This window comes from Trifolium pratense, linkage group LG4, assembly GCF_020283565.1.
Source record: "Trifolium pratense cultivar HEN17-A07 linkage group LG4, ARS_RC_1.1, whole genome shotgun sequence".
NCBI classification, from domain to species: domain Eukaryota; kingdom Viridiplantae; phylum Streptophyta; class Magnoliopsida; order Fabales; family Fabaceae; genus Trifolium; species Trifolium pratense.
Genome location: NC_060062.1, coordinates 7,550,656 through 7,569,237, shown reverse-complemented (window position 1 = coordinate 7,569,237; position 18,582 = coordinate 7,550,656).

Sequence of the window (18,582 nt, the reverse complement as noted above, 5' to 3'; positions counted from 1 at the left end):
TCCTGAATCACATTAAACATGTGCGCCTTCTTCTGCAAGATACCTTGAACAAATTCTTCAAACAGATCTTCAAAAGATTGCGTAGAAAATAATAACACCTTAGCTGGCGCGCGCAGGAACAGAGTCAGGTGTTGTTCCAAAGTGTCACAACATTTGTCACAACACTTGGGGTCAGCACACTTGTCTCAACACTTGGCTAAAATATGTTTTTGCAAAATGTAGCCAATATACAAAAACCCAACATGATGATCCTTTCATTGATTGTCCTCACTCTAGTCCTGAGTCTCCCAGCCCAAATGATCCTATCTCATCTCCACCTCCTTCAAATTCACTTCCTCATGACATTCACAATTCTATTCCAAATCAATCTCCCATTCTCAATTCACCACCACATGCTTCCACTTTACACACACCTTCCACAAATAACCATGACACTGACAATCCTACTGTGTCCATACCTTCATATGTGTCTCATCATCCAACTCCTTCACCTGCCATGCCTCCTCCACCTACTAGAAAATCTAATAGGATTACACACCCTCCTCCATACCTCACTGAACACTACTACTGCAATGCTGCAATTCATGATTCAACAAAGGATACACCATCATCATCTTCAAAGTGTAAGTATCCTTTATCTTCCTATATTTCATATCAACACCTCTCTTCTGCACATCATCATTACCTTTCAAATATTTCCACCATCTCTGAACCCACATGCTATGAAAAAGCTGTTTGTGATCCAAATTGGAAAGCAGCAATTAATGCTGAGTTGTCTGCTCTGGATAAATACAATACTTGGAAACTTGTCCCATTACCAAAGCATAAGCATGCCATTGGTTGTAAATGGGTCTTTAAGCTGAAACTTCATGCTAATGGCACTATTGAGATATACAAAGCCAGATTAGTAGCCAAAGGATATACACAGACAGAGGGTATTGATTACATGGATACTTTTAGTCCTGTGGTTAAGATGACTACTATTAGAATGTTCTTAGCTATTGCAGCAATACAAAACTGGCCTTTGTATCAACTTGATGTCAATACAGCTTTTCTTCATGGAGATCTTGATGAAGAAGTGTATATGAAACCTCCTCCTGGGCTTGATCTTCCTTCTCCAAATCTAGTTTGCAAGCTTCAAAGATCCTTATATGGTCTTAAACAGGCAAGCAGACAATGGAATACAAAGCTTACTCAAACTCTTTTATCTTCTGGTTACACTCAATCTAAGTCAGATTATTCTCTCTTTACAAAACAAGCATCATCTGGCTTCACTGTCATTTTGGTTTATGTAGATGATCTTGTTTTAGGGGGGACAGATGATAAAGAGATTCAAAAGATTAAAGCTTTGTTAGATAGAAAGTTCAGTATCAAAGATCTTGGCACTCTCAAATATTTCTTAGGATTTGAAGTTGCTAGGACACAAGCAGGCATCTCCTTATGTCAACGAAAATATGCACTTGATTTGATACAAGATACTGGTCTTCTAGGTGCTAAACCTTGCACTACACCAATGCAACCACAACTTCAATTGCACTCTGAATCTGGTACTATTTTGTCTGATCCTTCTACATATAGAAGACTTGTTGGTAGGCTACTATATCTCACACACTCTAGGCCAGAAATTGCTTATTCTGTAAGCAAGTTAAGTCAATTTCTGTCTGCACCAACAAATGAACATATGCTAGCAGGTTTGCATGTGCTAAAGTACATCAAAAATTGTCCAGGTCAAGGTTTATTTTTTGCTGCAAACTCTTCACTCAAGTTGAAGGGTTTTTCAGATTCTGATTGGGCTGCTTGTCCAGACACTAGAAGATCCACCACAGGCCTTTGTTTCTTTTTAGGTAACTCATTGATAAGTTGGAAGAGTAAGAAACAAAATGTTGTGTCTCGATCCTCTTCAGAAGCTGAATATAGAGCTCTAGCACAAGCAACATGTGAGGCTCAATGGCTTAAGTATCTGCTAAATGATTTCCACATATCACACTCCTCACCAATAGTTCTTTACTGTGATAATAGATCAGCTCTTCATATAGCTGCCAATCCAGTGTTCCATGAAAGAACCAAGCACATTGAATTGGACTGTCATGTAGTTAGAGAAAAATTGCTAGCAGGACTTATCCATTTATTACCTGTTTCATCCAAAGAGCAGGTGGCTGATATATTGACTAAATCCCTTCATCCTGGCCCTTTCCACACGCTTCAAAACAAGCTTGGAATGATTGTTATCTATTCCAGCTTGAGGGGGGATGTCAAAGCTGAAACTTCAAGTCAACATAGTGATTACTTGGCACACAAGCAAGCTTCACAATCCACTTGATGAGATGGCATAACTGCCATAACTACTTTTGTTTCATCCTATGTAGATTAGTTATTTTTCTGTTTTGATCTAATGGCTAGGATTGCTAGATCAATTAGTTTGTTAGATGATAGTTACACTTTGAACTTGTATATATAGTGTAACTCACCATTGTAAACATTCATTCTAGTTTTGTGTGAATAAAGCAATTTACTTTCTTCCCTACATAGCTTAAGCTTCATCCTTCATTTTGTTCTTCAACAATGGTGGTTAATCATCACTTTTCACAGTGGTCTAAGTTGGTTGGCAGGTAGCCTAAAAAAGACTTCTTCTTTTTTTCTTGACACAGCCTAAAGAAACCTTATCTTCATAATAATTAATTTGTACTGTTATGACTTATGACATTACCATTATTATTGTCATCCATGACGACAATATATGAACACGTGATAAAAGCGTTGCACTACCTTTGTCGCATAGTGTATTCATTGGAAAATGTTAAACAGTATTTGAAATAATGGTTAAGAAAATAAAAATTATAATATAATTTTGAAAGTGTCGTTTATTCAATGAATTAACAGAATTTTTGCAAAGTCCTTGACAAATTAAGCAACTTATATTTTATGTACAAAACTTAACAAAAGTAGAAGTTGTTAAAACCAACTTTAAAATAACTTCTCGGCATTTATACGGTGTTCGAATCCTACCAGCCAATGTTTATATAGTTTTACGATATTTTTGGTCATATATATTATTTTATTTTTTTTTGAAGGATGGTTATTTTTATTTTTTTGAAGGATGGTCATATATATTAAACTTATCTGAACATGTCTTACATTTTTTCTATGTGCCACTCTTTTAATTTCTATTTATTTATTTCTATCACTTGCCACTCTTTTATTGATTTCGATTTATTGTATTTTTTGAGTCAATTATTTCTATTTATTTTAAACCATAAACCACAATAGATTAGAACAAAAATACTTTTTGTAAAAAAAAAATTAATGAATTTTTCTTAGTTTAATATCTATATATCATTAGTGTAAAATCATTTTACATATGCATCAAATGATGTGTTGCCACGTTAATAAATAAATTTGACAATTACATGTTCATAAACACAATATATGATGTGTTAATAGTATATTATTGGGTGCAGTACATCAAAATAAATCAGCAGACTCCATCAAAAATAATATATTATTATTATTTTTGAAAAAAGAAAAATAATATATTATTAGGCACATGTGTAAAATAATTTAACATTGACAGTATATATTAATTAAATTTTTTTCATATATAAAATAACATTTATTTTTTTGACAACATAAAATAACATTTATTTGAATATATTAATTTTTGTAAGAATTTGTTTCAGTTTTATTTAAATATATATCAACAAACCTTACAACATTGAAAGGAGTATTTGAAACCAAAATAATAAAAATAACATTTGTCAAACAACTTTAACTTTATTTCTAAAGCTCTCAATTTTAACTTTAAGCTTAAAGTAACTTTTCCATCTAAAAAAAGTCTCCTTAAATAATACACCACTAATATGATATTATTTGATGTCTTATAGTCTCTTAATAACCCCCGCTTCAAATCACAATTTATCCCCCAAATTATTAATTTTCAATTCGTGTTCTCTTTGAAGCGGACCGGAGGGAGTATATTTAATAATATATCAAATGATTTTCAATTTTTTTAAAAATAATTATGAATGATCCATATGATATAAACTTTCAATTCAAAGATGAATTTTATAAAATTTGTATTCGTTATAATAAAATCGTTCACTTGTGCACCATGCACCCTATGGCTTGTGCATGTCAGAACTTGTCTAGATGGATAATCTTAATTATTGTTGTTAGAAAAGCAGTAGAAAAGCGGCCGCCACACTTAATCATTTTTTCTGATTCCTTGTTTCTTCCCATATTTCTAGTTCAGCTCATTTGGTTCATGAATCAAATTCACGAGTTAATTATTGAACCGAACTTCAAACTATTTACGAGTTGGTTCAAGTTATTGTTAGCCCTAACCTCCACATATATTGATACATATCTAAATAAGTTGTATACATAAAAATTCGCTTCTTTTTTTTAGGGATTAACACAATTCCGACTAATATGTAACATAAATAAAGTTGTCCAAATTTGTTTGTAAAAACTTATAAAAACAGCAACAAAATATATAATAATCACAAATAGAACAAAACAAACATATAAGAGAACACCGTGAAAAAATTCAAAGTAACTTAAGACCACAAGTTGTGAAAGTGTGGCTTAAATATTTCATATTGAATTGTTTTAAAGTAATTTGTTTGTTCCCAAGCCCATGAAGACATATACATAGATAACCCTAATTATTTGTTGTTAGAAAAAAATCTCCCCAAACGCTAGGACGAAAATTTGTATTTGGTCGCTTGATGTATGGGACTGCATGTTGGCTTGAATCAACTGGTAGGGAAGTTGACATTGTCTTAGATTCTATTCTATGATGATAAACTGGTGTGATGGTATCAAAGTTGGAGACTAGTTTTTGTGAGCATAAGCGATTATTGGCCTAGCAATATAAATACTACTCAAAATATTGTTGATCAAATTTCTAAATTTTTATTAAAAAATATACACGGAATTATTATTTGTGACGGATACATAAAAAATTGGATAATTTATCATTGATAATTATAATCAAATTTATTCATTTAATAAGTTCACTACAAGAAAAAACGTGATTTGCTACCATAATTTTGCTAAAAAACGTGTTCCTTGTTAATTTCAAGTATATTAAAACGTTTTACAAAAAATAGCACAATAGTTTCACTTATATTTTAACAATATTATATATCAAATTTTTAAATATTTTATTCTAAATAAATTTTCTACCATAATATAATGACAAACTTAAATATTAAATAAAAATCAATGACCCGTGCGAATTCATGGGTCTTTAAACTAGTAATTGAACAAAATATATGGAAATAAATAAATTAAAAAATGGATCAACAGGGTGTTGAACCCCACAACTTTGAGCACAAAAACAAAATCCAAGGCTGCTAGTTTACATGTGCAACGCGTTGATGGATGAATGTAAACGCGCGTTTGTGTCTCATATGTGTTTAGTGTGTGTTTGGATTGGCGGCGAAGAGAATTGAGTTTGAAAAAAAATTAATTTTGGTTAGAAGTGAGTTTGACAGAATTGATTTATGTTTGGATTCATTTAGTAAAAGTAATTTTCACCAATTTATATTGTTTGGATAGTTTAGATCAAAATTGCTTTTAAGGTAGCTAATTACCAAAATGGGTTTTTAATTTAACTAATAATCAAACAACAGAAAAATTAAAAACCAGATTTAAAAAATTATAAACAATTGAAAAATTATAAACAGTAAAATGCATATTATATTTAGAAACTATTTTCTGTAAAACTGTATTATCAACCTACAATTTAATAGAATATATAATACTGTAGCAAATAATTGAAAAATAATATAACCATGGTTCCGCTGAGTAGAAAACAAATAATATAGGCTGGTAGGTAAGTATAAGAAATAGTTGACTATAATAAAAAAATAATAATAATATAAGCATGGTTCCGCTGAGGAAAAAAAAATATAGAAGCAAATTTTTTGGAGTTCAGTTGTTATGCATTGTTAGTGTAAAGATTTTTTACACATGTATACAATGATATATTGCCACATCATTTAATGAACGTGGTACATCATGTGTTTTTTAAAATAATACATGATGTGTTATAAACCAAAAAACAATAGATGATGTGTTGCTATATTATTGGACGTATGTGTAAATAACTTTACACTTATAGTGTATATAAATTAAATTCATTTTTTTATCAGTTAAAATATATATATATATATATATATATATATATATATATATATATATATATATATATATATATATATATATATAATGAACAAACAAATGAACAACACTGGAAAAAGACACGGTTACAAGCATAAGAAATAAAACAAAGCATTATATAAACAAAGGTATAATAGACATACAAGGATATTATACAAAATAAATTTTCAACAAAATAGTAGAATTGATTTTGTTGACGCAGAAGCTACAAATACAAGCTTCTTCCAGAATCAAGTTTGGGCACTAGAGTCAAGTTGCCTTTTACGTAGCCAAACATAATTATTATCATAGAATTGCTTTTGTTTGCCATAAACGTGTGTTTTGGTGCACTCACCGTGCAACCAAACATGTACTTAATCTATTATGTATACCTTCAAATTCAATTCCAACGTCCCAATTGATCAAAAACCTGCTTATGTGCAGAATCACTTTATTAGTTTTAATAAGTTCAATTACCATCAACTATCTTTCCCGGTATGGCATACCTTATACTCTGTACCTTTGGACTCAATTTACTTCCATATATAGCTCAACAGATAGAAATGTTAAAATTGTTAGATTGAATATTGTGACTGAAGTTTAAATTCCAATTCTTTCATTTTGTGTGTGTAAATTTCTAATGACTTATTATTTCCTCTGTCTACTAAAAATAATTGTCACGGTTAAACTTCCGCTCATGCCAAATATAAAACTCTAACTATTCTTGTCTCTCACGTCAGATGTGAATTGACGTGAACATAATTTATGAATAAGAGACAATCATCATCTTATGAATCGATTTTATAGGATTATGTTAGATCCAATGTAAAAATCTAATAATTGTCATAAAAAAAAATTAACTATTGGTATTTTTATTTACTTATCTATTTGTAAAAATTATAATAAGTTGATATTTTATAAATATTCATCAACACATATTTATTTTTTGAGTAAATTCGTTACCACAATTTGAACAACATTTTACATTTTTTATACATTATTATAAGTAAAAATTATTTTTTAGATTCATTCGATATATATATATATATATGGGATTTGCTATAACACACCCACCCATTTTTATGAAGGTGTGCATTAGCAACGTACACCTTAGGGTGTATTTAATCACTTTTTAGTTATTAGTTGCTAAAACACACCTTCTAAAAAATTAGTAGGTGTATTCTAGCAAATGCTTATAGGAGTTGCTAACGTACACCCACTTATTTTTTAGAGGGAGTGTTATAGCAACATGCACCTCAAGGTGTATGTTACCACTTTTTAGTTATGACTTGCTAATACACACCTTTTAAAAAACAAGTGGGTGTACGTTAGCAAAACCCTATATTATATATATATATATATATATATATATATGAGTTAGGATCCATTGACACCAGGTGTCAAACTTTAATTTGACACCAAATCTCGATCGTCTATTTTTTTTAATCAAAGGCTAATAATAGTTTGCTAAATTAACTCATTTAGGTATCTTTTAGGAGATTGTACCCAAAATATATATATATTAGGAGATCCTTATTTTTCATTAAAATTTGTTGTTGCTTAATCTCCACCAACATTCCTATTCTTCCCCTTTGGTTAATTCCCCATATCAATATCAATTGCAAACTCAGTAGACAAACATTTGTGTATATGATTCAGATCAATACTTTCTTTGATCAGTTCGATAAATTTAATCCTCGTCTATTATGTTACCTCACATCCACATTTTTTTTTTTTTTACGAAATCCACATTTTGGTTAATTCCCTATTATGGATTGCAAAATATGCAGATAACCTATTTAAAATTCATGAAATCAATCCCTATTAGGGGAAGGTAATGAGTCTAGGGTATCTGAATGAGATTGCAACGAATGATAATTTTTTAAATCATTCTAATTGAATTTCATGATATGAATTAGGGTTAAGTAAAAAGATATACCAAATTGATTGATAGCCAAACACAGTGAATTGGGAATTTATTATTTTGATTAACAAGAGGGCTTATGCAAGTGTGAATTGGGGATTTAGTTGAGGAAAAAAATAAGTAATTAGGAAGTAATTCACTAGAGACACAATCACGTTATATTTTAATTGAATTGATCACAACCATTGGATTATAAAAAATGAACGGATTAGATTTGATGTCAAAATAAAGTTTGACATCTGGTGTCAACGGATCCTAACTCTATATATATATATATATATATAGGGGAAGGATCAAATTACACCGGTGTAACATTTGAGTAATGTTACACTGCTCAATAACGCTTTAACGAATACAAATTTTACAAAATCTACCGTTGGATTGAAAGCTTATATCCTATAGATCATCCATGTTAAATTGTATAAAAATCTAAAATCGTTTGATATGCTTTTGAGATAGATCAAGATTAACGGTATTCAATAAAAACGCATAAACCATTAATCTTCATCGATCTCAATAACATATCAAACGATTTTAGATTTTTGTAAAATTTAACGTGGATGATCTATACGATATAAACTTTCAATCCAACGGTGGATTTTGTAAAATTTGTATTCGTTAAAGCGTTATTGAGTGGTGTAACATTACTCAAATGTTACACCGGTGTAATTTGATCCCTCCCCATATATATATATATATATATATATATATATATATATATATATATATATATATATATATATATATATATAAGTTATTCAATAAACTTAAAAATTAATTTTTGCTTGTAATAGTGTCCGAAGAGTGTATATAGTATATCCCAATGTTTTAATAACCGGACCGGACCGGCCGGTTCGATCGGTTCGACCGTGAACCGGACACAGCACCGGTCCGGAAGAAAGGCCAAAACTAGTAGTCAGTGAAACCGGTAAAAAACCGTTATGAACCGGAGTGAACCGGTGGGAACCGTCGAAACCGGTGAACCGGTCACGGTTCTGGAAAACCGGCCGGTTCTCACTTAGTTTTAAAAAAACGATTTTTTTTTTTTTCTGTTTTCATTTTTCTTTTCACTGGAAACACTAAACATGGAAGTGAAACATTTTCTATGTTTTTTTTTATTTCAGTTTCAAACAAATGGTTACTTTTTTTCATTTTTTTCATCGTTATTAAGTATTAACTTTTCCTGCGTAAAAAAAATGTACAGTTAACTTTTCCATTTTCTTCCAAGTTTTTTATAAACAAAGAGGCATGTTTATTTATGGAACACAAGGAATGATGAAGAAGAAGAAGAAATGAGAGGTACACAAGAAACAACAAAACAATAACAATGGCATAACATGAATAAATTAAATCAAAAACTAGTAATTCGTTTTCCTTTAAACAAAAAAAAAAAAAGAGAGAATAGGGGGAGGGGGAGGCGGTTGTGCTGTGCATCTATTTTTGTTTTTTAGGATTTGTGTTACTAGTGTGTTATTATAATATATATATATATATATAGGGGGCTGCTAATTTAGACCCAGTTGGGTCTAAATTAGCAAGGTGCACATTTTGAGTTGGACAAAAATACCCTTTCTTTTTTAAAAAAAAAAAAAAAAAAAAACATATTGGCGCTGATCCAGTGTCGCGCGCCTACCGCAGGACCACCGTTACAGACCGTTGATTTCCATCAGACGGCCAAGAGATGATCTCATCATGGCTGTCAGATCAATCAGACAGTCCAGATCATCCATCTCCATGATAAGTCAGCGCGTGCACCACACTAGATCTGCGCCTGGAGAGAGAAAATTTCATTTTAAAAAAGCAGGACACGTGTCAACTGCTGGGTGGTTGGCGTGTTTTTTTTTTCATTTAATACTTTAAACTCAATTATTTCGTTGTAAATTAATTTTTTATTTTTTTATTTTTATACCAAAATTCATAATTTTTTTTTGTCTACAAATAGAGACTTGGTTCGTTTGATTTGGACACAAAAAAAAAACTCAATTTTTCACTACCTTTAATTATCTTTATATAATACTGTGAAACCATTTAGCTGGTAGAATGGTTTCACAGTATAACTCTCTGAAACCATTTTACTGGTAGAATGGTTTCAGTGAGTAATTTCTTAATTGTTTGCTTCTGAAACCATTCTGAAACCATTTAGCTGGTACAATGGTTTCAGAGCGTTGTACTTTGAAACCATTTCACTGATAGAATGGTTTCAGGGGAGTTGATTTTTAATTGTTTGCTTCTGAAACCATTTTACTGCTAGAATGGTTTCACAGTATAACTCTCTGAAACCATTCTTCCAGCTAAATGGTTTCAGAAGCAAACAATAGTTTTTAATTACCGTTTTATCACATTTAATTAACGAAAAATAGTTTCAGGTCTCAAAAAATTTCATAAAATATACCAAAAGTTCCAGAATATTATCTAATATTTTATTAGAAACAAATAAAAAAACAATTGGTTTCAGAGTACAAATCTATGAAATTATTATTATTATTTGTTAAATGGTTTTAAATAATCAGCGGAATTTGTGAAAATAATTTCATGACTTGAACTAGGGAGAGTGAGGTACACAAGAGGGTTCTAAATAATTCATAGTACTTTACATAAAATTTTGGAAATTTTTTATGGAATTATAATATTTTTAATTACCTTTTTACTCATTTAATTAACTAAAAATAGTTTCGGGTCTCCACAAATTTCATACAATATACCAAAATTTCCAGAATATTATCTACTATTTTATTATGAAAATATAAAAAAAAAACAGAGCCTCCCTGAGGCCGCACGCGCCCCCACGCTCCGCCGGTGAGAGTGGGCGTGGGCGACGCGCACTGTTCATCGTCCCTCCCACCCGTTTTATGCAGAAACGGGTCGTGCGACCCGGTTTTTGACCCGGTTCGATCTCCCTCAATACTCAACGAAACTCGACGTTCCTTATATGGATTTTGATCGTTTTTCAATTTTACAAAGGTTTCCGGTATTAGTTTTTGAAATCGACGTTCGATTCGCACGTAAAATGAGGTCGAAATTTGGAAGAAATTTAAAAAATGTAATAGTTGTTCTATTGTTTCAAAAAAAAAAAAAAGGTATTTTTATGATGCAAATTACATACATGCCCCAGTTGCTCTATTGTTTCAAAAAAAAAAATGGGTATTTTTGTCCAACTCAAAAGGTGCACCTTGCTAACTTAGACCTAACTAGGGTCTAAGTTAGAAAACCTCATATATATATATATATATATATATATATATATATATATATATATATATATATATATATATAAGTAAATTTGGGCCATAGAAAGTTAGAAGTTTGATTTTTTAAAAAGCCCAATGTGATTTTTTTTTTTTAAGGAAAAAATCTTTAGATTTCCATATATAAAACAAGTACAAGATTTTTTATTTTTATTTTTTTATGGTAAAATAAGTTCAGATTTCAAAATTATATGAACGGTTTAATGTAAACGGTTTAATAACGATTGAACCGATCCGACCGGTTGAACCTTGAACCGGAGGTTACAACGGTTCGACCTCCGATCCGGTTCTTAAAACATTGATATATCTTACATTAAAAAGAAAAATAAAGTATATAATTAGAGTAGATTATGTGAATAGCGCACATTATCAAACCACATACTAGTACTTAATTTGACAAGAAAATATTTAATTTTTTGGTAATGATACATCATGTACTAGAAAAGATCATCTCAAGAGGGAAAAAATTTGAGGAAATAATGTGAACATCAAGACCATTAAATTGGGTCTGGTTATGGTGCATAAGCCCAAGCTTATGCACCGTGCATAATTGCTATGCGCGCCCCCCAACTGCTACGCCCTCCCCCCAATTGCTACGCGCCCCCCCCCCCCATTTTCTAGCCCCCCTAATTTCTAGCGAACCCCCCAGGTTTTTTTTTTTTTTAGATTTCTAGCGCACCCCTCAGATTTTTTTTATCACGCTTTTAATTTTGATTGATTGAATTTTATTTTATTTTATTGATTAGGGATAAATTTCAGAGTATTATGTATGGTTAATTATTTTAGTAGTTAGTTTTAAACTAAAATCATGCCAAAACCATTTCTGCTGTAGAATGGTTTCAAAGATGTGTACTCCAAAACCATTTGTGTTGTGGAATGGTTTCAGAGATCTGTACTCCAAAACTATTTAATGTACTTAATTATGTCAAAATCTTTAAAATGATTTTAACCGAAACCATAAGTATAACTTAATGGTGTCACTATTGTTGTATCTGAAAACCAAAGTAGCTCTTTTATGGTTTCAAATAAAACATTTATATTTAATTTAAAATAAATATTATAACTGAAACCATAAGTGTGACTTAATGGTTTCATTAGTTTTGTATCTGAAACCAAAATAGCCCTCTTATGGTTTCTAATAAAATATCCATATTTAATTGAAAATAAATATTTTAACCGAAACCATAAGTATAACTTAATGGTGTCACTAGTGTTGTATCTGAAAACCAAAGTAGCTCTCTTATGGTTTCAAATAAAATATTTATATTTAATTTAAAATAAATATTATAACTAAAACCATATTTTATTCATATTTTATTCATAATGATTTTCAAAATAACATTGCATAAATAACCAATGATTTTGTAACAAAATTAGGGGAGAAAAAGAATAAAATCTGGGGGTGTAAAACTGGGTAAACAACAAAACCAACAAAAAAACAAAAAAGGAACTGGGCTTTCAGGCCTAGTAGGCTAAAAATAAAAACAAAACGTGTGCATCAGCAAAAAGGGGGTGGGGATAGCGAGCCTTTGGGGGGGTTGGGGGGCGCGCGCGAGAAACTTCTGGGGGCGCGTGAGTAATTCTGGGCTTATGCACCATGCATAAACATCCCCTTATGCATAATAACCTTTGCCCATTAAATTGTAAATATAGAATAATATTTAGATTAAAAAAATGAAAAAAAAATAATTGAGACGTGAAAATTAAAAAAAAATGTAAAAAAAATAAAATATGTACACTTACTTTTCGGTACAGATTGATAACACTTGATTAATGAAGTGCAAAAATTTGACAAATTCAATTGAATAGCTAATTAGTTTAAAAAATTTGTTAGTAGTTCTAGTGAGCTTAACTCAGTTGATAGAGACATAACGTTATATATTATAGGAGTTTGTGGTTCGAACCCAGTACACCCTATGTTCATCTTAAAAGTGAATTTTTTTATTCACTAAACTACTTATCAAAAAGAAAAAACTTGTTAATATGTGCCTTAAAAACACATGTCAACATTTGTTTTAAAAGTTTTATTCTAATTTATTTACGCTTGATAATTTAGGAGTATTTATTCATCAATCAATAAGAAGTTATATGCATGTGAATTAAAAATTAATTACAAGTTAGTAGTAGATACTAAATATAAATATATTTATGTGTTTTTTTTTTTCTTTCACCACCAGTTTAATCTGGTTCGGATGTTAGTTTTTGCATCAAGTGTTTCAGCCTCTTCCTGATCATAATTAATTGCGGAAATCGAACTATGGTCATCCCTATCAAATTCAGCGTCAATCAATATTAAACCAACCAACGATTAATAGTTTATTCTCGTTAGTTGTATACCCTTAAATTATTCGGGAGTAGACGAATAGATCTCACCTTGTTTTAAACATTATTGTTAATTTGTTGCATCCTATATAGCTGTTTATGTTGTTTTATTAGCCCGTGGAATCTATTACTTCCAAACTCCTATCAATTCAACTGCGACCACTCTACAAAGAAGGTGTAATGCTACGCTGTGACGAATTTACACCACCCCGATCATGTAGATCGATTCTCTCTATTAATGGAAGACAACAACAAATTGAAGAACAAAAACAATAAATAAGGAAGAAGATGAAGAACAACAGCAACTGAGAAGAAAAAGGAACAATGTGGTATCTACTGTCATTTTCGTCCTTTGCCAAATCATCAGCTACTTGTAAAATTATTGTCAACTCAACAAGCTGATGTGTGCCCAAAAAAATGACACATAAATTTCTCTTCCAGTTAAAGGCCAAATGTAACGTCCGAGACAAAATTGACTAATGGAGTGCACATTGGGGACTATATTTTAGTTTTTCCTCAGTGAGGGACCAGATTGACAGCGAGTTGCACAATAAGGGACGAAAATGACTATTTCACCCCTATTATATATTATAAAATTTGTGGTTCGAACTCGGTACATTCTAGTTATTCATCTTTAAGGTGAATTTCTCTAACTACTAGACTACTTTAAAAAAAAATCTTGTTAATAGGTGTCTTAAAAACACATGTCAACATTTGTTTTAAAGTTTTTTTTTAATTTAGTTACCTCTTGATAATTTAGAAGTATTTATTCATCAACTAATAAGAACAAGTTATATGCATGTGAAAAAAAAAAAATTAGTTAAAAATAAAAGTTCGTTATAGCTTATAGATACCACATATAAACATATTTATGTGATTTATTCTCATTGGTTATTAGACAAATATTGTTAAATTATTCAGAGTAGACAAATAGGCCTCACCTTGTTTTAAACATTATTGTTAATTTTTTGCATCCTATAGCTGTTTAAGTTGTATTATTAGCCCATGGAATCTAATTACTTCCAAACTCCTATCAATTCAACTGCGACCACTATACAAAAAGGACAGCCTATTTAACCAATTGACTATAGTATAGTACCACGAAACTGGTCCACCACCATTGACAATTTGACACTAGCTTAGCTTATTCTCTTGTGCAACACCTTGGCATCTACATATCTAGTTCACTTCTTACAACCGTACATGATGTAAGCGTTCACCAATTAATAAGCTTATTTTGAATTTGTTTTTGGTACAAAGCTTATTTTGAATTTTATTTTTTCCATAGTAGGAGTAATACTTTTGAATAGAATTTCATTTGTGTATACAATAATTTATAATTACTAGTATTGTTTTTTAACTTATTTTTTTTTAATTGGTGTGATCATTTCACACACTTTTTATTCAAAAAATGGAAAGGTCTTGTATGGTCACAAAATTTAAAAAACATTTAGACACACATAAAAAAAAGTTATAAAATAAAACAAAAATTTATTTTAAAATTTATTAAATGATGTATAAATTTAGATGACTTCTAGGGTGACATGATTAATTTTTAGATATATCTTCACTAATGAATGTCTATGAACTTCGACCGTATAACAATAATACGTCCATTTTCATCATTTACTTTCAGATCTAAAAATTCTAATAAACCAAACCCTTAGAACTCCTGGAGATAAACAACATGCTTTTCCTATAAATACAAACCGCAAAAATGTAATCAAATTTAAGACACACCTAAAGAAAGAAAATATACTAAAGTAAAATACAAATATAAAAATATTAAATCTTGTACCAAAAAAATAATGCTAGTATCTACCAAAAATATTACTAATACCAACACATTATACACGCCGATAGTCTAGAAAGAGCCTGAGTCAAACAAAAGTGAAGAAGAGTCTAGAAAGAGCCAAGTGTAGTACTACATAACTACATTTAGGGGTGGATAAGACCCGCAAAACCAGCTCAGCCCACTTGAAACCGGAAAAAAACTGATCTGGGTCAGATCTGGGCGGTTTTTTGAGCCCGTGGGTCTGTTTCACGGTTTCAAGGGAGTCCATGCGGTCGGGTCCAGTTCTATAAATGGGATCTACGGATACCCGAACCGACCCGTACTACTTACACAATTTTTAAATATTTTATTCTAAATAAATTTTCTACCATAATATAACGACAAACTTAAATATTAAATAAAAGTCAATGATCTATGGGAATTCACGGGGTGTTGAACCCCACAACTTTGAGCACAAAAACAAAATCCAAGGCTAGGCCAACATGCATATCTAAAAGCATCCACAATGGAGCACTCCATTTTTGAGTACTTAAATGGTCCCACATAGACACATCATCAATTTATTATTTTTTTAATAATAATACTTAATAGGTACTCAACCCCTCCAATGGAGTATTTTTTAAAAAGTTCTAAAATGGATCCCATCAATAACTCCACATCATTAAAATTTGAAATTTAATTTAAAATAATATTGCCAAATTAAATTTTTTTGAATATATTAAATAAAGTGGGTCCCATAAAAAGAAGAGAGAGAGTTCTTATATTAGAAGTAGTACCTATTAGATACTAAAATGTGTTGTGCTCCAATGATAGTACCTAATAAGTATCATGAGTACCTAATAGGTACTACACCATTAGAGATGGTCTAATTAACATGCATCTCTAATTAATATCAGATCAACAGGGTGTTGAACCCCACAACTTTGAGCACAAAAACAAAATCCAAGGCTATTGGGATAGGTTTGAGTATCTGATTTGTATATCTAAAAGGCCAAATTTAGTAAGTTGGTTTTGTGAACAAGTTAAGGCGACCTTGATATTACAATTTATCAACTACCCTATTTTTCTCAGTGTATGCTTGAAGACATGATTCCTTAGCCAATCTTATTGACCTTCAATCTTTCTACCTTAAAATGTACATGTACTTTGTACTCTTTCCTTCCGACCATTTTTATAACGAACACTTTGAAAAAATCACATAGATCAAGGAAACATATTTAACATAGTTATTTTTATTTAATACTCTTATAAATTTAAATTGATTTCATGTATATCCTTATTTAATTACTCTTTATTCAACTAACTTACTTATTTTTAAATTCTCTCTCATAATAAATAAGGGCATAAGTGAAATTTAACATTTAAAAATTGATCAAAGTTTCTTATAAAAATGACTAAATTATTTTCTCAAAACGTTCCTTATAAAAAGGACCGAAGAGTAATATCTTGCCGGTACTGTTGACCCACTTCACCCCATTGAGATATCTTTAGAAAAGCGATTGCAATTGAAAAAAAATTCTTGTATTTAATCAAATGGTGGTATTCAATGGGGTGGTTGATGATATGGAGTTTGGTATAAGCTAAATGCAATCATATACAATGATAATTACGGCAATAGTTAATATGCATAAGCCTTTTCTTATGTATGGTGCATAAGTTATTCACAGCCATCAGATGATTTTACACGTGTAATAATCATAACGGAAGAACTTTCTATTTTTGCTTGCTCAATTTCGGCCACATTTTATATGCGATTCGATCACCGATTTCAAAAAATAATACCGGAAACATTCATAAAATCGAACGACGATCAAAACTGTATAAAGAACGTCGAGTTTCGTTGATTTTTGAGGGAGAACGAATCGGGTCGTCACGACCCGTTTCTGCATAAAATGGGTGAGGAAGATGATGAACAGTGACGCGCCTCCACGCCCACTCTCACAGGCGGCGCGTGGGGGCACGTGCGGTGGCAAGGAGACTCCAAATTTTTTTATTGTTTTTACAGAAAAATAATAAATAATTTTCTTGGAATTTTGGGACCAGTTAGGTATTTTTTTGAGACCTGAAACTATTTTTAGTTAATTAAATGAGGTAAATATGCTTTTATAAATATCAGGTATTAATAAAATGTTCCCAAAATTTTATTTAGGGTATTTTGAATTATTTGGAACGGTTGGGGATACCTCACTCTCTCTGGTTTTATATCGTCTTAAAAATTTAAATTTATTTCACAATTAATTAAGTTGATTTAAAATATGTACTTTCGTCGATAAATTAAAATCAAGTTAATTGGGTTGGGGTACTGATAAGAGGAGTAGTAGGCTTTTGTTTTGAGAGAGTGAATGACTAATTGAGTGTTGGAGTACATCTAAAACTATTAAGTACATCGAATGATTTTGGAGAACAACTCTTTGAAACCATTCCACAGCAAAAATGGTTTCATACCGTTATACACTGAAAACATTAGTCTAGTTAAATGGTTTCATGGCGTTATACACCGAAACCATTATTATAGTTAAATGGTTTTATATGAGCATTAGTGCCAATATGTTATACATTGAAACCATTAGTCTTGTTAATTGGTTTCAAGATGTTATACACTGAAACCATTTGTCTAGTTAAATGGTTTCATATTGTTATACACTGAAACCATTAGTCTAGTTAAAAAGTTTCATAGCGTTATACACTGAAATCATTATTCTAGTTAAATGGTTTCATAGCGTTATACACTGAAACCATTAGTCTTGTTATTTGGTTTCAAGATGTTATACACTGAAACCATTAGTCTAGTTAAATGGTTTCATAGCGTTATACACTGAAACAATTATTTTAGTTAAATGGTTTCATATGGGCATTAGTGCCAAGATGTTATACACTGAAACCATTGTTATTAAGTAAAACATCACATAACCATTTTACAAAACCATGCTACATAAAGCAAAAAATCATATAAAGCAATTAGGATTAGTTTAGTTGAAAAAAATTTGGATAGTATGCATGAGATATTGGATTCGATCATTTTTTTATTGTAAAGAAAAATCAATATATATATATATATATATATATATATATATATATATATGTAATTAATGTATGAGATTTTATTTATATTGTGATTATGATTGATAAAA